Here is a 25,770-nt window from a genome sequence, read left to right on the forward strand (position 1 = left end):
CACCCTCTTCTGCTCTCTCAACCACGCTCTTTTTATTTCCACACATCTCTCTTACCCTTACGTTACTTACTCGATCAAACCACCTCACACCACACATTGTCCTCAAACATCTCATTTCCAGCACATCCATCCTCCTGCGCACATCTCTATCCATAGCCCACGCCTCGCAACCATACAACATTGTTGGAACCACTATTCCCTCAAACATACCCATTTTTGCTTTCCGAGATAATGTTCTCGACTTCCACACATTTTTCAAGGCTCCCAGAATTTTCGCCCCCTCCCCCACCCTATGATCCACTTCCGCTTCCATGGTTCCATCCGCTGACAGATCCACTCCCAGATATCTAAAACACTTCACTTCCTCCAGTTTTTCTCCATTCAAACTCACCTCCCAATTGACTTGACCCTCACCCCTACTGTACCTAATAACCTTGCTCTTATTCACATTTACTCTCAACTTTCTTCTTCCACACACTTTACCAAACTCAGTCACCAGCTTCTGCAGTTTCTCACATGAATCAGCCACCAGCGCTGTATCATCAGCGAACAACAACTGACTCACTTCCCAAGCTCTCTCATCCCCAACAGACTTCATACTTGCCCCTCTTTCCAGGACTCTTGCATTTACCTCCCTTACAACCCCATCCATAAACAAATTAAACAACCATGGAGACATCACACACCCCTGCCGCAAACCTACATTCACTGAGAACCAATCACTTTCCTCTCTTCCTACACGTACACATGCCTTACATCCTCGATAAAAACTTTTCACTGCTTCTAACAACTTGCCTCCCACACCATATATTCTTAATACCTTCCACAGAGCATCTCTATCAACTCTATCATATGCCTTCTCCAGATCCATAAATGCTACATACAAATCCATTTGCTTTTCTAAGTATTTCTCACATACATTCTTCAAAGCAAACACCTGATCCACACATCCTCTACCACTTCTGAAACCGCACTGCTCTTCCCCAATCTGATGCTCTGTACATGCCTTCACCCTCTCAATCAATACCCTCCCATATAATTTACCAGGAATACTCAACAAACTTATACCTCTGTAATTTGAGCACTCACTCTTATCCCCTTTGCCTTTGTACAATGGCACTATGCACGCATTCCGCCAATCCTCAGGCACCTCACCATGAGTCATACATACATTAAATAACCTTACCAACCAGTCAACAATACAGTCACCCCCTTTCTTAATAAATTCCACTGCAATACCATCCAAACCTGCTGCCTTGCCGGCTTTCATCTTCCGCAAAGCTTTTACTACCTCTTCTCTGTTTACCAAATCATTTTCCCTAACCCTCTCACTTTGCACACCACCTCGACCAAAACACCCTATATCTGCCACTCTGTCATCAGACACATTCAACAAACCTTCAAAATACTCATTCCATCTCCTTCTCACATCACCGCTACTTGTTATCACCTCCCCATTTACGCCCTTCACTGAAGTTCCCATTTGCTCCCTTATATATATATACCTATGAGTCCACGGGGAAAATGAAACACGATAAGTTCCCAAGTGTACTTTCGTGTGATGATCACATCATCAGGGGAGACACAAAGGAGAAATATAAGTCAGTTGATATACATCGAGGCGTGGGCTATAGCTAGAGTTGTGCGGAGGAGGGTGGATGTGTTGGATATGAGATGTTTGAGGACAATATGTGGTGTGAGGTGGTTTGATCGAGTAAGTAATGAAAGGGTAAGAGAGATGTGTGGTAATAAAGAGTGTAGTTGAGAGAGCAGAAGAGGGTGTTTTGAAATGGTTTGGTCACATGGAGAGAATGAGTGAGGAAAGATTGACAGAGGTGTTAGAGGTGGAGGGAACGAGGAGAAGTGGGAGACCAAATTGGAGGTGGAAAGATGGAGTGAAGATTTTGAGCGATTAGGGCCTGAACATGCAGGAGGGTGAAAGGCGTGCTAGGAATAGAGTAAATTGGAACGATGTGGTATACCGGGGTCGACGTGCTGTCAATGGATTGAACCAGGGCATTTGAAGCGTCTTGGGTAAACCATGGAAAGTTTTGTGGGGCCTGGGTGTGGAAAGGGAGCTGTGGTTTCGGTGCACTATACATGACAGCAAGAGACTGAGTGTGAACAAATGTGGCCTTTGATGTCTTTTCCTAGCGCTACCTCGCGCGCATGCGGAGGGAGGGGGTTGTCATTTCATGTGTGGAGGGGTGGCGACGGGAATGAATAAAGGCAGCAAGTATGAATTATGAGCATGTATATATGTGTATATGCCTGTGTATGTATATATATGTATACGTTGAAATGTATAGGTATGTATATGTACGTGTGTGGACGCGTATGTATATGCATGTGTATGTGGGTGGGTTGGGCCATTCTTTCGTCTGTTTCCTTGCGCTACCTCGCTGAAGCGGGAGAGAGCGACAAAGTATAATAAATATAGAAAAAAAATAATACATAAATATATATATATATATCATCCTGAGCCAGGTACCCATTATATCGAACAACCCCTAGGGTGGATGAACAGCTGGGTTGACTGTGGACCGACTGCCGTAACCAGGATTCGAACCTATGCGTTCGACCCTATGCGACCCGTGAATAAGTCACGGTCAAGAACGCTAACCGCTACACCACAGTGCTTAACTCTAGGTCTTCCCTACACTGTATCCTTCAACGTGAAGCAATTCGAATACTATGTACAACGTCGAACGTTTTGGTGGAGGTGAAAATGCTTGAGGCAGTTTGGACAATCGTTCCAAGAACAGAATTATATTACCAAGGAGTGGGTTAGTTATATACACTGTCGGCTTCCCAGAAGTCGGTGATGGCTGTTTGCAAGAGGTGATGAGTTTATGTTATTGTTTTACCTTTGTCACTCTGAGCAGATTTTCACAGAAGATTGTTCGAGATGATTTTGTTTTCTCTTTTCTGTGAGATCGGAACTTTTAAGATTTGGTTTTTCCTGAGACAAATTTGATAGGTTCTGTATACATAAAGTGATATTTGGTTCGCATTTATTCTGAATGGTGTAACGAAGGACAATTTTCGGGTCAGATCTACAAAACTTAGGTTTTCTGTAAAGTGGTACACTGATTTTTGTTTTTCTTCTTTTTTGAGAGAGATAGGGAGGATACCTTAATATTGTAGCTTACAATTTTGTTTACATTTACCAGTAAATGCAGTTTGTCTTGCGATATTTGCGTTAAATCATCTAAAAAATATTCAGTTATATTTTCTGATACCCAACCTTGCCCAGCAGTGCACTACTTTAATCTAATCTAGTGACATTTTTGGGTGCAGAAACATTTCTCCAATAATCTTCAAAAGAAAAATGACTGTGACTGTGTTAGAATGTCATATACAGGCAGAGGACAGGGGGTCGTAAAATTCACAGCTTCTCAGCTTCTTGAATATTTCTTCAAATGTAAGAGGACAGGAGACAAAGTGAACATTCTTCTAATGGGGGACAAAACACCAAAGGCTTTTAGATTATACAATTTGCTCAGCGTGAGTCAGTGTTCGGAAGGAGAAACTGAAAAATACTTCCTCATGTGATGAAATACTTCTATGTAGTTTAACTTGATGTACTTAACTTAGACAAGCGAACAAGTCTCACTCTAGCAGAAGACTTGTAGTCAAGGACTCAAACAAGTTAAGAAAATTATATATTCAAAGTGAAACAGAGAGACACAGCTTTTTAGTTCCGACATGATGAATGTGAATCTGACTCATCCTTCTGCATTCTGTCATAGTGACCGACATGGCACAGACGAAATATGCCCCTGTGAAAGGCCATCTCGGGTAAGAGAAATCAAAGTTAGAGAAAAAAAAAGAAATTAATCAGACCTAACCCTTAAAGGAAGAAAGGTTATGTGAAGAAAGAAAGGCAAATGAAGGAAGAGAATTCCACAGTCCAGATGTCCGAGAGAAGGAAGAGGTATCATTAGAGCCAATTCTTAAGGAAATGAAATTCATTAATGCCTTTTTTTCTCCGATCATGTCAACCCCACTACTTTAATGCGAAAATCATCAAGGTCAGTTCTTGACAGCAAATTCAATATATGATGTATTGTACTCTAACAAATGTTGCCAAAGACGTTAGGTATATTGTCCTACTCGATCATGGACACCCCAGTTTCAGCATTAGAAAACAGATCACAAAATGACAATCTAAGAATTACCTACACATAACATATAGTTATAATCATAAATCCATATGCAACAAGCTCATTTTTCTAAGACTAAAGATCCAGTACCCAAGGAGCTTATGTTCAGTGTTATCTATAGAGTTTTATGTTGTCATTGTAAAGACGGGTACGATGGTCTCACGACCTGACACATCAGAATTAGCAAGTACCATCGTCGGTCCCCTGGGAATTGACCAGCTCGTGACAAAACCATGTCACACTTTGATTCAGGAACACTGCTACAAATGCAGTCATAAATCACTTTCCAGTGATTTTTCAATGCTAGATCAAGGTAACAGTGAATTACAACTCACAATACTTGAATCACAGCAAGTAATAAAAGCCTGGGCTAAGTTGTAATAATACCATTATACACAGGATAACCCTTAGCTCCATTGTTCTCCCAAAGTCTTGTATCGCTTTTTCGTACTATGTCTTTCAGTAATGGATTACAGCTAATTCAACAAAATTCACTCAGTGCAGATAAAAATGTCTTTTTTTTTTTTTTTCTGATATCAAGATTTTGTACGAAATCTTAAATGTTTGTGACTTTTTACCATTCTTGTTAACTTTGTGGAAAATTTTTAACGAATCTCAGGTTGAAACGGTGGCCAAGGAACTGGCAGCCTCCAAAAGCGTCTGTTTCTGCGAAACAGACGCTTTTGGAGGCTGGAAATCCTTGTGATCCTGGAAAACTTGTGGTTGCTTTGTGCTCTTTGAATGTTATATATAATTCTTAAGTGTAGTTTACTGATCATTTCTATAGTCGTAGTTCATTTAGGAAAGTCTTCAATACCTCAATAAATCTTAATCTATAATCTAGTATTTGATATTTTACTAAGTTCGGATTTTCTTCAACAGACACCTGATGACAGACTAAGGGAAGTTCGATGAGTAGATACGAATAAAATCAATGACTCATATTTCTATATCTTGGAGGAGTAAGACATGCGTTCCTCAGAGCAAGTTCAGTATAAGTAATGATGGTTTTCAATTACACAGACTGACTGGGGGAACCTGGGTTCTGATGGTGAAATGGATATGTTCATTTGAGGGTGTACAGCAGCTTGTCAGTGGACACAATAAGATAAGAGGGAGTGATACATCATTATTGCTTGATCTTGTCTTCAAAGATATCACCATGTATACTGAGAATGTCATATATAATACACAAACTGGGCAAAATGATCATGTAATGCTTAAGGCTGCTGATGTAGGAAGTGTGAAAGTTAAAAGAGAAGAGGTGAGACAAAACTGTATAAAGAGATGTGATTGTGGAAACTATACAAAACTTAATACTTTCAAGGGTAAAATAGATTTGGAAACTGAGTTCAGGGGCCAGGAACCTGTGCACTGTGATGAAAGGTTCTGTGCTATTTATAATGGAGTAGGTACGTGGGTACTTCTAGCCTTAGATGCTATAGGAAAGGTTAAGAAAGAGGGAGGACTGGCTCAATAAAAGATGTTAAAAACAAAGGAGGTTCGGCATTTTGCTGTGACGGAGATACACACGACATACAAGTCAGTCAACATCTGTAAGATGTAAAAGAGCAAGAATACATCTGCAGCAGGATGTAAAAGCAGCAAAAAACAAACTCTGAAAAGAATGTTGTGGACAAGGCAAGACAGAATTCAAAACTCTTCCATCTGTAAGAAGTTGTCTGGAAGAGAAGAACAAATCAGGCTTCGGGATTCAGAGGGAAAAGTTGTAGCTGATGATGTGAGGATATGTGAGGAGCTAAATGACGAGATCAAAAGTGTTTTCACAATGTAAGACACGAAAACTCCAACACCAATGAGATGGAATGGGGAGGAGGTTTTCAGAAAGCAATGAGACGTATAGAAAAGACATCAACAGAATACCAAAGGGTCTTGACCTGTATAAGGTTCATCGTCCCGTTGAAATTTCACTACAGGTGCTTAAAATGTCTGCAGGTACACTTGGGAAGGTTACTGAAATACTGTTCAAGATGCCGCTAGAGAAATACAAAGTTAAGAGTCATAACCGTATACATAAGAAAGACATCAGGAAGAGACGGAGAATTTCAGAAGGGTCTTGGTGACGACAACGGTAAGCAAGGCACTCGAAAAGATAATCAGAAAGCAAATGGATTATTTCCTGCAGAGAAATCATCTGAGTGAGAAGGGAACAGAGGCGCGTATCACACGAGCCTTCTTACTTTATGTGAATTGGTCGCCAGAAGATGTGTACTCCATCATAAATATATTTGTAAATGATGTAAAGGTCATGTGGGAAGTGAGAAGCGTGAAGGATTGCATCTAGTTGCAAGGGGATCTCGACAGACTCCAAAGTTCAACCCGAATAAATGCAATGTAATGAGGATGTGTCACAGTGATTGGAGGTTTCGATAAACATAATCTAACGGGATATAAGACGCAGAAATGTGTTTGAGAGAGAATAGTTAAGGAGACTAATTGTCTGCAGGCAAATATTAGGACTACATTCAAGTTCCTGGTTCAGAGAATATACATCAAGCTGTTCACATCCTACTTAAGGTCAAACCTAGAATATGCTTCTTGAGCTTATTCACTGATAAAGAACCACAAAGAGCTAATAAGGAAGGTCCAGAAGAGAGTAACAAAGATGGTAACAAAGTTAAGAGAGATGAGTTACAGGGAGAGGTGTGAGGCGTTAAGTTTTCCCACTATTGAAGAGAGAAAAGTGAGGGGTGTCTGATCACATACTATCAGTATCTACAAAAGACTGATGACGCAGACATTGAAAAATGCTTCGAATCATGAAGGGATGGAGCAACCAGAGGACATAACATGAAGCTAAGCAAGAAACCTGTTTGAAAGTATGTGAAGTACTTTTACTGTATAAGTTATTAAATCAGAATGATGAATGAAGAGAACTGAACGAATGAAAACTTGATTAATGCGAACATTATAAAGTAATTCAAGAAATATGATAGCATAAAATGTTCAAGAGATGGGTACCCACGAGTATACAGTTCCCGCCTCGTACAGTACCAGTACACTTATTACACACACACACACACACACACACACACACACACACACACACACACACATACACACACTAAGACACATACACAAAGCCACAAACAAAAAACACAAATACAATTAATAAATACACGCACAAATATACGGTCACAGTACGATAACACACAAACCTTACATACGTACAATTACAAATATAAAAATATTATTATCATTATTATTATTATCATCATCATTGTTATTATCATGTAATTCAGAACCCCTCATCCAGAGGTTCCTGTAGTCTCAAGACTGCGCTATGATTAGTAGCAGGGAAAGGATGTACTCCTCGAAAGTCACATCGGCGTACCTACAAGCAGGCAGAGTCCGGTAACGCCTAGATATCGTTCCATGCTGATGTAAACTCAGGTATACACATACACATACAGCCACATGCATGCACACATACAGAGCTATACAAAAACATCTACATACTTGAGCACACACACACACACACCTATGCATAAATGCACGCACGCATATACGCACACACAGGCACACTCAAATGTACACACATACAGACGGACACACGCAAACTCCCACACAAAAGACACACGCACGCGCACAAACTAACCCTTACACACCTACATACCCACACATGGAGGCAGAGAGGCATACAGACATACTTACACACACTCACTCACTCGTGCTCACTCATTCCACATAATTAGTCCCAAATCCATCAACCACCTGTATTTACTGCTGACTACAACTGCTCCTGAAATTTGCTTCATTCCATTTTATTCCTCGTATCACATCACTCCAAAAAAAAAAAAATTTTCATAGTGTAAACATTATTCCCGTGAAGAGTCATGGGCCGTCTCAAAATCTCCTGACGGCAGTTTCGAGCTCAATACTCCATAATTGGCTCGCGAATCAATGTCTGTATCTCTCAGATTCGTTATGTTAATCACTTAAACACAAACAGACTCCTGTAATTGAATTAGGACATCCGGACACTGCAATTGTAGGCGGGGTCAACTCCATTTTCTATTAAACTTTATCGATGGGTGGAGTTTCTTGCAAGGCTCTCGTGCCGATTGGCCGGCGGTACCGGCTACGTCATACAGTGGGCGGAGCTCCGCCACGAAAAACAGAGAGCTGATTGGCCGGGCGGAGTGAGTTCCGTCAGAGTGAGGGGAGAGTGTTGCATTATGTTATGAGGGAGGTGTAGCCAAGGATAATGCACGTTCAATGATTGGCTGCCTGTGTCGATATGTGTCAGGACGGAAGCTGTAGTTACGACAACAAATCAGCTGACAGTTGTGCACCTGCTGTCCCCTCAGACGGAAGTAGGCCGCGGAGACGAGGGGAAGAGCGAGGGCCACCGCTAGCGCCGCTCAACACCCCAAACGCATCGCTCAATACGTCAGTTGACGTTATATAAAACAGGTAAGAATTACTCAGCTCTGCTTTGGATTGCATGGAGTTGCTTATAGGCGATCGTGCTCACAAACTAAGATTAAATCTCTCTCATCAAATCGCTTTGAAAGAATAAAAGAATGTGAAAACTAATGGTGAAAATAACGTGGCTCTTGAAGAAAAAAATATTGCCGAAGACAATTATTTGTCCCCTACAATTGTGTGATGATAATATCTGCTTTCATTCGGTGGACGTAAATGTCAAAGGAATACAACAAGCATTGTGAAATGGTACGTTGGCGATACACGCCAGAAAACGCCAACGATCATTTTTAACCCTGAAAGTGTACCGGAATATTTTAATCTAGATGCAAATGGTCTTCACTGTTGCGTGTCAAACACTGGTAGTTGGGGTGGGCTGGTCGACCGCAACCCTGTCTATCTATTCCTAGTGATGGATAGTTGATGGCTTTGGTCCAGTGGCCGTAACCCTCTCTATCCCTAATGGTGGATGGTTGGTTGGCGTGGGTCAATGGCCGCACCCCCATCTATCCTTAATGCCGGGTAGGTGGTTGATGGCCAAGCTAGTCTTTCTATCCCTAATGGTGGAAAGTTGGTGGATATTTGGCTAGTGACGACGCCTCTCTCTATCCCCAGTGCTGGCTAGTTGAAAGACCCACAAGTACAGTGGTTAGAGACCTGACCGGTTTGAGCGGCCCCTCGCTAGAGTGTTGCTGCCGTCTAGATTTCTAGATTCGTAAACTAAACAAGTCTGGAATAATAAAATCAAATCCTTCTGCCAAAAACCTATATATATAGAAAAAGGAATATTTTCTTGCCAAATAATCTCAATATAATTCGAGGTTGGGTACGCAGAATTTGGTGCTGGCGTCCAGCCGAGAACAAGTTAGTGTGAGGCGGAGTTCCAGCCGAGGACGTGGAAGGGTGGGGTCTGGAGTCCAGCCGAGTATGTGGAAATGTGGGACTTGAGTCCCGCCTGGTCTACTGACATGTGAGGTTGAGCTCCAGCTTACGTACGCAAGCAGAGCGCCAGCAGTCATCACCCGCCGCTGCCTACGGCTTGCACGCACTGACTCACACTAGCTCATACGTGTTCCCTCATACTCATAAAACCCTGTCTCATAATGAGTGACGAGCGTCTCCTTCCTCCGGTTTAGGTCCAAGGTGAGCGGATAGTATCATTATCCATCGTGTAAGTGTTCTGACCGCCTGCAATGGACGAGTATAATGTGCTGTAGGTGTAGCGTTGTGTAGGGAAGTGTACCACAGGTTAACGCTATACCATGGGGTCGTTACAACGGTGTTACAATGTAAAGGCTTGAGGTGCTCCGCAGTGACGATGTAAGACAGATACTGGTAGTGTGACACTGTGAGATACTGGTGCAGGACAGTGCTCAACTAAGAGCCCAAGAGAAAGCTGTGATCTGAGTGTATAGTTGAGATGTGTATACAACGATGTCGTGTGAGATGGCTCTGTTATGATCACGTGAGAGACTGCTGTACTGTGGGTGAGATTGCTGTATTGTGATTAGTGTACTGATGTCGTGTAGAATGTTGCTGTAATACCTGTCTGTAGTGTATGTATGTACACATGCAGGCAACCATGGTGGAGTGGTCAGCGCCGCTGATCTTGATTCATACACGAACTCGCTCGGGTTCGCATCCTGGGCAGGCGAAAATCGGCCCACAGCCGATCCATATATTCATCCTCCCCTCGGGGCTGGTCGATATATGGGTACCTGAGTCACGCTCGTGTGCCTATATAAGTATATACACTGAGTTAAGATATGGTACATATAAAATGTTAAGATAAGGGACAACACGAATGTAAAACTTTCCTTTTACAAACAGTAATTAAAAATAGTAATTACACACACCATCTATCTATCTATCTATCTATCTATATATATATATATATATATATATATATATATATATATATATATATATATATATAAGGACTCTCAGAAAGGCTCAAGATATTACTCAAGATTCCTTTTCCAGGGGCTCCTGCAGCCCAAGCCTTCGCCACACGCAGTAGGAGAGACAGGGTGAACTCCTGTTAAGCGAGTCCTTTGAAGCGACTACTCTTGGGTCAACTGACCACGAACGATACAGCCTCGCCAAAGGTCCCTTTTCATTCGCGCTGTAACCTCAAGCACGCGGAGTCTGGTAATATATATATATATATATATATATATATATATATATATATATATATATATATATATATATATATATATATATGTGTGTGTGTGTGTGTGTGTGTGTGTGTGTGTGTGTGTGTGTGTGTGTGTGTGTGTGTGGTCCAAGCTCAAAGAGTCCATGCACACTAATATTTAGCACGAGTCTCCATCGACCGAGAATTGATCGCGTTCCAACGACAGCCAACCTAATGATGATAAAACACAACCTAACTAAAGAGATTATGTTAGGTTAAGGTTATACACGTTACCTAATAACTCAATGATTCTGGAGGCACCCGAGTACAATCAATTAGTAGTAAAACCACAGGTTTTATATATATATATATATATATATATATATATATATATATATATATATATATATATATATATATATATATGAAAATCATACTTGTAAATATTGCCTTAGTTTTGATAGTGAGTGTGAATGTAGTATGTGGTGGTCGGGAGCGTGTCCTTCAGAAGTGCTGCTTCCTACCACATCTAATGGTAACTAAACAATACAAAGATCTCTCTCTCTCTCTCTCTCTCTCTCTCTCTCTCTCTCTCTCTCTCTCTCTCCTGGTCTTCTTATCCTGATAGTCCATCCGTGTTTTGACTTGTCGTTTGTTGTTAGATTACTTCTAAAACACCATTCTTGTACCGGCTTTTAAAAGAGTTCGATAGTTCCACCTCAGTTGTGGTCGCTTTCCCATCTCCCATCGGCTGTGCATAAAGTTTCTAGTCGTAACATTGCCCTGTTTTGGGTTTCATCATGATCAAAGTAAAAGAACATTCAATATCAATATGAAGTTCACTTCACAGTATCCTTAGTCATGACGATCACTTCATTATCAACAATCTCTTTAACATATAACCTATCCCTAAATTATCATTAACACCAATCTTATTAATAAGGATTCACTTCTGATGATCTTCCCTCGCTCTCGTGGCCTACAAAATCACCATCGCCTCATCCGCTATTTTGTCAACCCTCAGTCTATGAATCACACTAAATTCATGGTAAAAAAAAGTTTGCCAAGTTGCTCTGGAAATTCAAATGTTGGTAGCTGGAGTCAGGCGCTCCCGCCGGGTAGCGGACCATAGTTGCCGAGTCGCAATAAAGCGCAACTTTTCAGCAAATGTCTACCTTCTTTTTCAATCACTTTCTTCCCACCCAATTCAACGTACCTCTGATTGCTCGCAGACTTCTGTTCTTTCCGTTGGCCGCCTACGCCTAAAGACTGAAGCAAAAAAGGCGTTCGCTCTTAACTCTTTAGAAAGACTTCGCCCGTCTATTTGCCTCCGAGGTTGAAACGTCATTCCACGACAGTTTATCCTAAGCCTTACCTCCTCGTTGGGCCTATATCCCCAAACAGAAATGTGATCGCAAGGGACTCCCAGCGCACCGCTCGCGCCCGTACCTGTGTAGTATACGTTGGCTGCGTTGATATCTTGCGGTTCCTGCCGCTAAAATGAGCGCCGACGAGCGTCGTTCACGCCTGCTTCCCTAACCTAACCACTAAGGCACGAAGGTACCCAACACGACAATCCTATATTTTTTTCGTTACTTCTGATATCTGAGGATCAGCGGCCACCACATTACAAGTTGTACAGCTGACGAAAAATGCTACTAGACGTTGTCATGTTTGGCGAAATCATGCAATCATGCCCTTGCCAACAACTCTGCGCGTTGATACATTAAAAAGGATTATGGTATCGGCACCCTGAAGAGAGACGCTGATTGGCCACTCAGGAGCAGCTGGGCCAATCATCGTGGAGCCTTACGTAAACTGGTGCACGTGGAATGAGACAGATCTTTCTATACCTAAACTTTTTAGACAACTGAAGAAAATCGTCAAAAAGGTATAGAAAAAAAAAAGAATACAGGAGTTTAGAATAGAGGGGACGAGGCGTAAGGATTTCAGCTGTACCTAGAGTAATAGTAAGGACAGATAAGGCTTATAGCAATATGGAAACAAGTTGTGAAGGACGAGGATCAAAGTTGTGGTTAGAGTTTAGCGGAGAAAAGGTGACACTTGAGTACAGAGGCGGCCTGAGGGGGAGGAGGGACGGCGACGAGGGGCAGGTTCCTCCCAATGTTCATCAAGACAGCGAACGATAATCAAAATGATGGTCTGTGTATAGTTTTTACAATTATGTTATTACCTAAATTCATTCCCCACGAAAAGAAAAACAAAGCCTATATATACTTAAGTGTTTCAACGATTTACATTGGTGCCCAGTGAAAAAATCAGCGTCCGTTCCAAACACCTTCATGGAATACTGACCTACTCTATGTTTATAATAATAAAATTTCCTCTGCCTGCAGAAGCATTTAATTTGTTACATTGATCTAATCTTCCTTGATTACTGTAATCAACTGTTTTATCAAATACCATAATTCTTATCATTTTCTTTTCAAAACTTATCACAGAAATCCCAATGATCTCACTTCTGTACAATTGCTTCATTTGATTTAAACTAATCCGACCAGTAATTTTTCTATATAGCCTGAGCCAGGTACCCATTTTATCGACCAACCCCTAAGACTGGATGAGCAGCTGGGTTGACTGTAAACGGACTGGAATTGGGAATTCAATTCAACATTAAAATAATTCATCAAGCGCTAATTTCTGTCAATAACAGTGACACTGAAGTCACCACAAGAGGCAGTAGCCACAGTACATGGCAAAATATTTTGCATTATCGAGGAAAATGTTGCGTTCTTACACATGACACTTGTCATGAGCATTTCATAACCGTGACGAGTTCATATCACGCCTCCTGCCACCACCCTTGACCCTGTCCTGGTCACGCCCCTGTCTAAGCACAACATCCGAGAGTGTGAGATACTGTCAGGGTCCTAGGCTCCCAAACTGGGAGGTCGAAAACCCCCATCCAGGGTCAGCTGGCGATTTCAAGCGGCTTTGGGTGGCTGCCCTGCCGCTGTCATCCATCACACTAACTTCTTAAAAGCTTCAAAGTACTTTGAGGCCCACGTGAAAGATGAATGCAGTTAGACTGATATCATTCTTTCATATTTACTGAAGTCACCAAAAATTAATCCGCTCTAAAATAAATAAGTTTATATATATATATATATATATATATATATATATATATATATATATATATATATATATATATATACTTATTTTGCTTTGTCGCTGTCTCCCGCGTTGGCGAGGTAGCGCAAGAAAACAGACGAAAGAATGGCCCAACCCACCCACATAAACATGTATATACATACACGTCCACACATGCAAATATACATACCTATAAATCTCAACGTATACATATATATATACACACACAGACATATACATACATACACATGTACATAATTCATACTGTCTGCCTTTATTCATTCCCATCGCCACCCCGCCACACATGAAATAACAACCCCCTCCCCCTCATGTGCGCGAGGTAGCGCTAGGAAAAGACAACAACGGCCACATTCGTTCACACTCAGTCCCTAGATGTCATGTATAATGCACTGAAACCACAGCTCCCTTTCCACATCCAGGCCCCACAGAATTTTACATGGTTTACCCCAAACGCTTCACATGCCCTGGTTCAATCCACTGACAGCACGTCGACCCCGGTATACCACATCGTTCCAATTCACCCTATTCCTTGCACGCCTTGCACCCTCGGGCATGTTCAGGCCCCGATCACTCAAAATCTTCTTCACTCCATCTTTCCACCTCCAATTTGGTCTCCCACTTCTCTTTCCCTCCACCTCTTACACATATATTCTCTTAGTCAATCTTTCCGCACTCATTCTCTCCATGTGACCAAAGCATTTCAAAACACCCTCTTCTGCTCTCTCAACCACACTATTTTTACTACCACACACCTCTCTTACCCTATTATTACTTACTCGATCAAATCACCTCACACCACACACACACACACACACACACATATATATATATATATATATATATATATATATATATATATATATATATATATATATATATATATATACTTCCACGTGTTACCGAGCTCCGCCTGCTTAAGGTTACATGACGAGTGAAGAGTCGGTCATATCTGGCGAGGCTGTAAAATACTTCGATAACGAAATAAAGTTTCGTCAACGAATTTCTTACTTCAAAGGAGTCCTTCCTCTACCTACTACCGAGTGCAGCGCAGTCTTTGATCTGCAGAGGCTCCTGGAGAAAGGGTGCTGGGGTAACACAAGGACCTATTAAGTAAGGAGGTCCTATGGTAACACCATAACCTTTTCAAAGTCCTGGGGTCATTATAGATTAATGATATATCTCTTCCCTTGATTGAACTAGGAGGGGTGGGGATCATTATAAAAGAAATCATCATCAATAAAAGGGAACTGACTCAAAAACTTTCTAAAGCCACTGATATAGGTTTAGAGAAAGAGGAACTGTGTAAGATTAACAGATCGGTAATGTTAATGAGCGTGTTAAATCGTTAATTTTTTTGACATGGTGCCTGCATATCAGCAACCAGTTGAAACTGATAAAATGGTAATCTATGTTTTTTTTCTTAAGAATTTAATTTCACGTCAGTCCCACATGTATACGTCAGTTAAAAGAAAGCCATATGTATAGGAATTTGCTTGTTATATACAGGGATTTCCCTAAACATTATCGAAATGGACACCTCGTCAAATTCCATACATATTTTCTTTCCATACATGCTCGCCATAACCCGTGGAAGCGAGGTAACGTCAAGAACTGATACCAGAACCTTAGATGGAAAGCTACTCATGTGACTCCTTTCTCTTTTCCATCTTTTGGAAAGTAATACTGGAAGGGAGGATCTCCAGCTACCCGCTCCCGCCCCTCTTCGTCGCCTTTTGCGACAAGCAGGGGATACGTGGGTAGTATTCTCTCTCTCCCGTATCCCCAGGGATATATATATATATATATATATATATATATATATATATATATATATGCCCCTGGAATCCCTTCTCCGGGGCTTCAGGGGCGCACAGGAAGCTGACCATGTCCGCTGGACAGAATCACATGTAAAAGAGTGGTATTTCTGTGTGTTCTTCTTTGCAAGTTGAGTGTAAATCGAGTTGGAATAATTGGCTTAAAAACAGTAAAAACAGGGACATACTTAGGTATACCTTAGTAAATGAGGGTGATGGAAAACGGATATTACTGGATTGTGTACTAATTGATAGGCGTACAGAGGATAGCGCTTTGGTTGCTAATGTGCTGAAAGGGGTAGCAGCTGGTGGGATGTCTGATCATTACTTGGTGGAGGTGAGGGTGAAGGTTTATGGAGACCCTAAGAAATTATATGGCTTGGAAGGGGATGATGAAAGGAAGTGAGCTTCTTAAAGTCTGTGTGAAGAGAGATCAGTAGGTGAGAGCTAATGAAGTTTGAGGAGTGGATGGAGAATGGGAGGTATTTTGGGAAGCACTGCTTACAAGTGCTAGAGAAATGTGAAGCATGCGGAAGGTGGTAGGCGAACAGGTGAGAAGGGTAGAGATTACAGGGATAAGATGCTAGTAAAAAAGTAAAGAGAGGTCTATGGGCGTTTTTTGCAGGGAACGAATGCAAGTGACCGGGATATGTAAATGAGAAAGCAGCAGGTCAAAAGGAGGGTGTAGGGGCTGAAAAAGAGGGCAAATGAGAGTTAGGGTGAGCAATTATAAGCAAACATCAGAGAGAATTGAAAAAGGATATAGAGATGAAGTGCGACAAAGCAGCTGGAGTGGATGGGATTGCAGTTGAATTTCTTATGAAAAGGATGATTGTTTTGTTGGATGGTTCATTAGGATTTTTCAGTATGGATGGTTCATGGTGAGGTACCTGAGGATTGGCGAAACGCATGTACAGTGCCACTGTATAAAGGGAGACAAAGCGTATGTTCAAATTACAGCGGTATAGGTTCTTTGAGCATACCTGGTAAATTGTATGAGAGAGTCGTGACTGACCGAATGGTGGTATGCACAGTACTTCAGACTGAGGAGGTATAACATGAATTCAGAAATGGTGTTTGTTCTGAAAAAGGAGTGCGAGAAATACTTGGAGACAAAATGGGACTTGTATGTGGCGTATATTATTCTAGAGAAAGCGTACCATAGTGGTGATAGAGATGGTCTGAGAAAAGTGTTACGAATGTGTGATGTTGGAGGAAAGTTGTCACAAGAGTTTTCATCAATATAGTAAGGCGTATGTGCGAGTGCGAAGAGAGGAGGTTAAGTGCTTCCAGTTGAATGTGGGTTTGCGGCATGGCTGTGTGATGCCAACATGACCGTTTATCATGTAAGTGGATAGAGAGGTGAGGGAGGTGAATGCAAGCGTCTTGGAAAAAGGAGCAGGTATGCAATCTTTTGGCGGTGGGGGTGAGGAGGGTTGGGCAGAAAGGTGAGTCAGTTGCTGCATGCTGATGTCACGGCCACGGTGGCCTATTCAAATGAGAAACTACAGAAGCTGATGATTGAGTTTGAGACAGTGTGTGTAAAGAAGTTGACAGTAAATGTGAATAAAAGTATGGTTATGAGATTTAGCCGTGGAAAGAGGCAGGCTAGTTGGGATGCCAGTTTGAATGGAGAAGGTGGAGAGTTTTAGATACCTGAGAGTGGACATGGCACCGAGTGGAGCTAAAATGAGTTACAGGATGAGTGAGGACTGTCAAGGCCCTGGGAGCACTGAGAAATGTGTGGGAAGAGAGGTCATTGTCGGTGTGGGCAAGCATGGTGATTTTTTAATGGGGTAGTAGTCCCAAAGGCGTTGTATCGATGGAGGCGTGGCTTGTTGACGAAAAGGTTCGACAAAGGGTGAGTATTTAGGAAAGAAATACTTGAGAAAAATTTGTGGTATGAGAAGGGCTGGTCGAGTAAGAAATGGTAAGGTAAGAGAGAGGTGTGGTAATTCAAAGAGTATGGCTGAGAGAACTGAAGATAGTACTAATATGGTGTGGACATATGGGGAGGATGAGTGACGAGAGGTTGACGAAGAGGATGTTTACATCAGAAGAGGAGGAAACAAGGAGACCGAATTGGAGAAGAGGTATGTAGGTGTTGATTATGTTGCAGGAAGAGTTGAGTAGTTTTACTTTTATGAATTGTGTTCCAAGAGTGTTTTCATTGTCCATGAGCTGTATTGCATGCTGAATGGAATAGGATGTTTTGGTGTCTGTGTTACGAATCCTGCTTGTCCTTGTCTGTCTTGTCTTTGGGTCATGTAGTTGTAGAAAGGAGGCTCTGTGAGTAAGTATGGTGTCGTAGATAAGTGATGTATATGTTATATTCACAGAGTAGGCTGAGTACCTCTGTGTTTTGATGGTCAGTGACGGTGAGATACAAAATGTTTAGTGTATGAATGGAGTTCCCTGGAGTGGCAAGGTTAGCTTGTGATGGTTGTGATTGTGAGTTTAGTGTTGATGACCTTAGGGTGCTTGTGGTGGGAGTGTAAGAGTCTGGGAGGGTTTAATGGATGTTAGTGTTTGAGTGGCAGTTGCATGTTCTGAGCTCTGACTAGCGCCTTATAGCGAGAGGGAATGTTGCGCGACGGAGGTGATGTCACTGAAGGCAGCTGAAGTATATGAGAGAGTGTTGCTCTCCGGTGATGGGAGTCTGGCACTGCGAACAGATACCAAGAGTTTGGTAATCCAGGGTTGAGGGTAACGTCACCGGCGTATTTAAATATCTGGGTAATGATGACCCGGTCATCATCTCCCATTATCGAAAAGTAATACGTGTAAATGTGGAAAATGTTTGGGTTTAACATATGGTCCGCCACGGCAGCCAAGGACAACTCAAGAGCTGAGATACACCGAGAACCGTGGAGAAGAGGACGTGTTTGAGGTATGAGGCTGGTTGCTGAGCGAGTCCAGGCTGGAGCGCGTTGACAAGTGGCTGGAGGCACCTTTTCACGCCGCTGCAGCTGGTTCTCTCAGCGCCCATCTTCTTCCAAAGATGATGCCACTGTGTGTGTGTGTGTGTGTGTGTGTGTGTGTGTGTGTGTGTGCTACCAAGCTCGCCTGCATGAGGTTACATCTTTGGTGGGGCTGTATCAATGAGAGTACAATCTTGTCAAAAGCACTTCTCACTTCAAAGGAGTCCACATTTTCCTCCTAATGGAAGCAGTGCAGCCTTGGGCTGCAGGTGTTTCTGGAAAGAAGGCCTGGTTAACAGCAGAGCATATCTACTCCTCTCATCACCCCATCCATACACAGATTAAACAGCCATGGTGACACCACACACACCTTTCTCCTCCCTACCTAATCGCACCTATGCCTTACTTCAGAGAAACCTTTTCTAGTAGCTTTCTTCCCGCAGCATTCTCTATTAACAGACCCATATATATATATATATATATATATATATATATATATATATATATATATATATATATATATATATATATATTGGGAGCAGGGGGGCTGGAAATCCTTCCCTCTCGGATTTTTTTTAATTTTCCAAATGACGGAACAGAGAAGGGGGCCAGGTGAGGATATTCCCTCAAGGGTCCAGTCCTCTGTTCTTAACGCTACCTCGCTAACGCGGGAAACGGCGAATAGTATGAAAGAAAAGAATATATATATATATATATATATATATATATATATATATATATATATATATATATATATATATATATATATTGGAAAGGATCTTAATTTTGCGCGTGATCAAGTACATTCCTATGGGTCCACGGGGAAGAATGAAACACGATAATTTCCCAAGTGTACTTTCGTGTAATAAACATATCATCAGGGGAGATACAAGAAAGAAATATGAGTCAGCTGTATATCAGTGACGGTGACACACGCACACATATGTACCTTTACATTTCAACGTAAACATACATATACAAACACATACATATACATATATACACATGCACATACTCATACATGCTGCCTTTATCCACTCCCGGGGCCGCCCAACCACACATGAAATGACACCCCCGCCCCCTCCCCCCGCGTGCGCGCGAGGTAGCGCTAGGAGAGGACAACAGGGGCCACATTCGTCCACACTCAAGACTCTGGCTGTCGTGTGTGGTGCGCCGGAGCCACAGCTCCCTTTCCACATCCGGGCTCCACAGGACTTTCCATGGTTTGCCCCGGATGCTTCGCGTGCCCTGGTTCAATCCATTGACAGCACGTCGACCCCGGTATATCATATCGTTCCATTTCACTTATTCCTTGCACGCGCTTTCACCCTCTTGTATGTTAAGGCCCCGATCGCTCAAAATTATCCCCGGGGATACGGGAGAAACAATGCTTCCCACGTTTTCCCTGCGTGTCGTAGGCACTAAAAGGGGAGGGAGCGGAGGGCTGGAAATCCTCCCCTCTCGTTTTTTTTTCTCCAAAAAAGGAACAGAGAAGGTGGCCAAGTGAGGATATTCCCTCAAACGTTCAGTCCTCTGTTCTTAACGCTACCTTACTAACGCGGGAAATGGCAAATAGTATAAAAATTATACATATATATATATATATATATATATATATATATATATATATATATATATATATATATATATATATATATATATATATATATTACTTACTGATGGTAATCTCTTAGCTCTTCATACAAGTTTGGTTTCATGAAATGTACCAACATTTTAGATAATTGTCAAGGATGTTGGAGTGGAAGCCGTGGGACGGTGGAACTTCTTCGAGGCTCTCCGAGCCTCAACCCTCAGGATTTTTGCCTTTTGGTGGTGTAGAATGTAGCCCATGCGAAACTAATTACAGTTACATAGATCAAGGAACAGATCACAAGTACTGCACCAACGCAGTCCTTCACAGGCATCAAGAATGTTCAGATGCCGGTGGCACTAGTCTGAACATCTCATGTGAACCAAAGTGAATATATGAAGAAAAAAGAGGCTTTGTTGATAGTTAGTATGTAATGCCATCATATGATTTTATTTCCCTTACTGCTCTCTTTATCTAAAATGTTGGTCCATCTTATGACCATATAATGGCTGTGTAAGAGCGAGTCGTGTTAGTATGAGCGGTCTGACTGAAAGAGCCAACCAGATGTGCTGAAACGGTTTGGACATGTGGAGGGTAGGAGCGAAGGAGGACTAACTAGGAGGATCTACATGCCAAAAGTGGAAGGCACAAGGGAGAGGGGAAGGCCAAGGAAGAGATGAAAAGGTGGAGAGGAGAATAGGAGGCTTTGAGGCATCGGGTCCTGAACTTTCACAAGGAAGAGGAGTAAATGTGATAAAATGAAATGGATCGACATTGTATATGAGGGAGGCGTGTTGTCAACTGGGCTGACCTTGGGAATATAAAACGGTCAAAGAAAACACTGCAGAATAGCCTTCGTAGCTTCTTCACAATGGATGATATACTCGTATTTTAATACTTTACAGAAGACAGTTGGGATGTGAAAATAAGGCCGGTAAGACAGTTGTTTGTTTGTTAGTAACGCTACCTCACTAAGGCGGGAAAAGTTAGGAATAAAACACACACACACAAAAAAAAAAAAAATAAAAACGCGCGCACACACACATACACACGATTAATTAACTAGTTACTATCATGACCTCGCAGTTCTCTAACAGCGCAACTGTATATTTTCAGCCAATTGGCTGCCAGAATTCAATAAACCGTTCTTTATTTACTTATCTATTTATTTGCACACACACACACACACACACACACACACATACATATAGTTTGTCACTGTCTCCCGCGTTAGCGAGGTAGCGCAAGGAAACAGACGAAAGAATGGCCCAATCCACACATATACAGATGTATATACATACACGTCCACACACGCACATATACATACCCGCACGTACGCGAGGTAGCACTAGGAAAGGACAACAAAGGCCACATTCGTTCACACTCAGTCTCTAGCTGTCATGTATAAAGCACCGAAACCAAAGCTCTCTTTCCACATCCAGGCCCCACAAAACTTTTCATGGTTTACCCAAGACGCTTCAAATGCCCTGGTTCAATCCAATGACAGCCCGTCGACCCCGGTATACCACATCGTTCCAATTCACTCTATTCCTTGCACGCCTTTCACCCTCCTGCATGTTCAGGCCCCGATCGCTCAAAATCTTTTGCACTCCATCCTTCCACCTCCAATTTGGTCTCCCACTTCTCGTTCCCTCCACCTCTGACACCATATATCCCCCCTTGGGGTCAAACTTTCCTCATTTCATTCTCCCCAAATGTGCCAAAACCATTTCAATAAAACCCTTTTCTGCTCCCCAAAAAAAAACCCCCCACTCTTTTTAATTACCCCCACATATCTCTTAACCTTTCATCATTTTCTCGTTTTTAAACCCCCTCCCCACTTTTGTCCTCAAACTTTCTTCTTTTCCAAACATCCAACCTCCCCCGCACAACTCTAACTAAACCCTTTCGCCTCGCAACCATATAACATTTTTTTGGAAAAAAAATTTTTCCTTTCCCAAACATCCCTTTATTTTTGCTTTGGGGTTTAATTTGTTCTCGACTTCCACACATTTTTAAAACGCTCCAAAAATTTCCCCCCCCCCCCCCAACCCAAAGACTAAAAATTCCACTTCCATGGTTCCATCCGCTGCCAAACCCACTCCCAGATACCTAAAAAACTTAACTCCCCCATTTTTTTTTCTCCATTAAAAATTACCCCCCAAATTTGACTTGTCTCTCAACCCTACTTTTTCCTAAAAACCTTCCCTTTTTATTAACTTTTACTCTCCAGCTTTCCTCTTTCTTTAAACTTTCCCAAAAATCTTTCACCAGCTTCTGCAGTTTTCACCCAAATCCCACCAGGGGGGGATGACAGCGAACAACAACTAAAATCTTTCCCCCGCCCCTTTCTCTTTCCGCAACAAAATTCCCTTTCTTGCCCCCCTTTTCCAAAACCCCTTTTGGCTTTTAACCCCCCTTTAACCCAAACCCCTTCCATAAAAAAATTTAAAAAAACCATGTAGCTTAAACGCCCCCCCTGCCGAAAACCGACTTTCCCACTTTCCTCTTTTACTCGTACCATCCCTTTTCCCCTCGAAAAAAGCAATTTGCCCCTTACACCATAACTTTTAAATTCCCTTTCCATGAGCTTCTTTATAACTTAATATCCCGTCCCCCAGTTTTCCATAAAAATGTTTACATACAAAAACCCCCATTTCCCTTTTTTTTTCTATTTTACTTCTTCAAAGAAAAAACACCTGATCCACCTTCCCTACCATTTCCCTGATTTTACCAAATGGATCCCTTTAGTTTCGTCTCTTCGATGTTTTTAAACCCTAAACTGTTATTTTCCCCTTGTGTCTCCCCTGCCCAAAATGTGATTATTACACAAAAAAGTGCATTTTGGGAATTTTTTCCTTTTTTATTTTCCCCTTGGATCATAGGAATTTTTTATATAAAATTTATTTATATATAATATTTAATTTTATTAATTATATTTATATTTATATATATAATATAATATTATCCCGGGGGGAATAGGGGAAAAAATTTTCCCCCACGTTTTCCCTGCGTTTCGTAGAAGGGCGATTTTAAAAGGGGGGGGAAAAGGCGGGGGGCGGGAAAAATCCTCCCCCCTTAAATTTTTTTTTTTAAATTTTCCAAAAAAAGGAACGAGAAGGGGGCCGGGGGTGAGGTTTAATTCCCCGGGGCCCCGGGCCCCTGTTCTTAACGCTACCCGCTAACGCGGGAAATTTGGCGAATTTTGTTTTTAAAAAAAAAAAAAAACAAAAAAAAAAAATATATATATTTTATATTTTTATATTATAATTATTTATTTTATTTTATATATATTTTAATTTAAAATATATATATTCCTAAGAGTCTTTGGGGGAAAATGAAACATGGACTCTTTGGAAATCTTATCACGCGCAAACCATATATATATATTTTTATATATATATTTTTTTTTTATTCCCTTTTATATATTATATGCCCGGGCCCCCCCAAGGGGAGCGGTTTGGGTGGTTTTTGCGTGGAATTTATTAAAAAAGGGGGGTGACTGTATTGTTGAAAGGGGTTTTTGGGAAGGTTTTTTTAATGTATGATGCTCATGGTGAGGTGCCTGGGATTGGGGGGGGAATGCGTGGGATAGTGCCATTGTACAAAGGCAAAGGGGTTTAAAAGTGAGTGCTAAATTTCAGAGGTATAAGTTTTTTTGGTATTCCTGGTTTTTATATGGGAGGGTATTGATTGGGGGGGTGAAGGCATGTACAGAGAAACAGATTTTTTGGGAAAAGCAGTGTGGTTTCAGAAGTGGGGAAAAGGATTTTTGTGGATCAGGTTTTTTGCTTTGGAATGTATGTGAGGGGAAAAACTTTGAAAAGCAAAATGGTTTTTTATGTAGCATTTATGGATTTGGAAAAAAGGCATATGTTGAGTTGATAGAGATGCCCCTGTGGAAAAGGGATTTTTGGGGAAAATATGGTGTGGGAAAAGGCCCAAGGGTTGTTTTTTAAAAGTTTAAAATTTTTATCGAGGATTAAGGGATGTGTTTGTTGGAAAAGGGAAAGTTTTGGTTTTTTCAAATGAATTAGGTTTGCGGGAGGGGTTGTGATGTTTTCCTGGTTGTTTAATTTGTTTATGGATGGGGTTGTTAGGGAGGTAAAAGCAAGAGTTTTGGGAAAAAGGGGCAAGTATGAATTTTTGTTGGGGGTGAGAGAGTTGGGGAATGAGTCAGTTGTTGTTCGCTGAAAGATACGGCCCCCCGGGGGGCGGATTCAAAGTGAGAAACTGCAGAAGCTGGGACGGAGTTTTGGTAAAGGTTTTGTGGAAAAAAGAAAGTTAAGAGTTTTTTGTGAATAAGAGCCAAAGGGTTTTTAGGTTTCAGTAGGGTTGAGGGTCCCAAATCAATTGGGAGGTGAGTTTGGGGGTTTGGGGGGAAAAACTGGGGGGAAGTGAAGTGTTTTTGATATCTGGGAGTGGATCGGCAGCGGATGGAAAACCCTGGGAAACGGAAGTGGATATAGGGTGGGGATTTTTTATATATATAAATATTATATTATATAAAATAATATATATAATACAAAAATATATATATTTTATATATTTATATATTAATATTTTATATATATATATTATATATATATATATATTACTTACTGATGGTAATCTTTTAGCTCTTCAACAATTTTGGGTTTCATAAAATGTACCAACTTTTAGATAATTGTCAAGGATGTTGGAGTGGAAGCCGTGGGACGGTGGAACTTCTTCGAGGCTCTCCGAGCCTCAACCCTCAGGATTTTTGCCTTTTGGTGGTGTAGAATGTAGCCCATGCGAAACTAATTACAGTTACATAGATCAAGGAACAGATCACAAGTACTGCACCAACGCAGTCCTTCACAGGCATCAAGAATGTTCAGATGCCGGTGGCACTAGTCTGAACATCTCATGTGAACCAAAGTGAATATATGAAGAAAAAAGAGGCTTTGTTGATAGTTAGTATGTAATGCCATCATATGATTTTATTTCCCTTACTGCTCTCTTTATCTAAAATGTTGGTCCATCTTATGACCATATAATGGCTGTGTAAGAGCGAGTCGTGTTAGTATGAGCGGTCCGACTGAAAGAGCCAACCAGATGTGCTGAAACGGTTTGGACATGTGGAGGGTAGGAGCGAAGGAGGACTAACTAGGAGGATCTACATGCCAAAAGTGGAAGGCACAAGGGAGAGGGGAAGACCAAGGAAGAGATGAAAAGGTGGAGAGGAGAACAGGAGGCTTTGAGGCATCGGGTCCTGAACTTTCACAAGGAAGAGGAGTAAATGTGATAAAATGAAATGGATCGACATTGTATATGAGGGAGGCGTGTTGTCAACTGGGCTGACCTTGGGAATATAAAACTGTCAAAGAAAACACTGCAGAATAGCCTTCGTAGCTTCTTCACAATGGATGATATACACGTATTTTAATACTTTACAGAAGACAGTTGGGATGTGAAAATAAGGCCGGTAAGACAGTTGTTTGTTTGTTAGTAACGCTACCTCACTAAGGCGGGAAAAGTTAGGAATAAAACACACACACACAAAAAAGAAAATAAAAACGCGCGCACACAC

The 25,770-nt window shown here is 41.5% G+C and overlaps 1 protein-coding gene across 2 annotated transcripts in view; it reads left to right on the plus strand.

The window, feature by feature from the left end:
- Positions 1-8,449: 8,449 nt before the first annotated feature.
- fuss (SKI family transcriptional corepressor fussel) overlaps positions 8,450-25,770 on the plus strand; it is a 127,121-nt gene continuing 109,800 nt past the window's right edge. Inside the window, exon 1 of one of the 2 annotated variants that reach the window (XM_071683782.1) lies at positions 8,450-8,603. The gene's annotated coding sequence lies outside the window, so the exon portion shown is untranslated. The remainder of the gene's footprint in view (positions 8,604-25,770) is intronic. The other variant, XM_071683783.1, reaches the window with a different exon arrangement.

The sequence above is a fragment of the Panulirus ornatus genome, chromosome 37, assembly GCF_036320965.1.
Source record: "Panulirus ornatus isolate Po-2019 chromosome 37, ASM3632096v1, whole genome shotgun sequence".
Classification (NCBI taxonomy): Eukaryota; Metazoa; Arthropoda; class Malacostraca; order Decapoda; family Palinuridae; genus Panulirus; species Panulirus ornatus.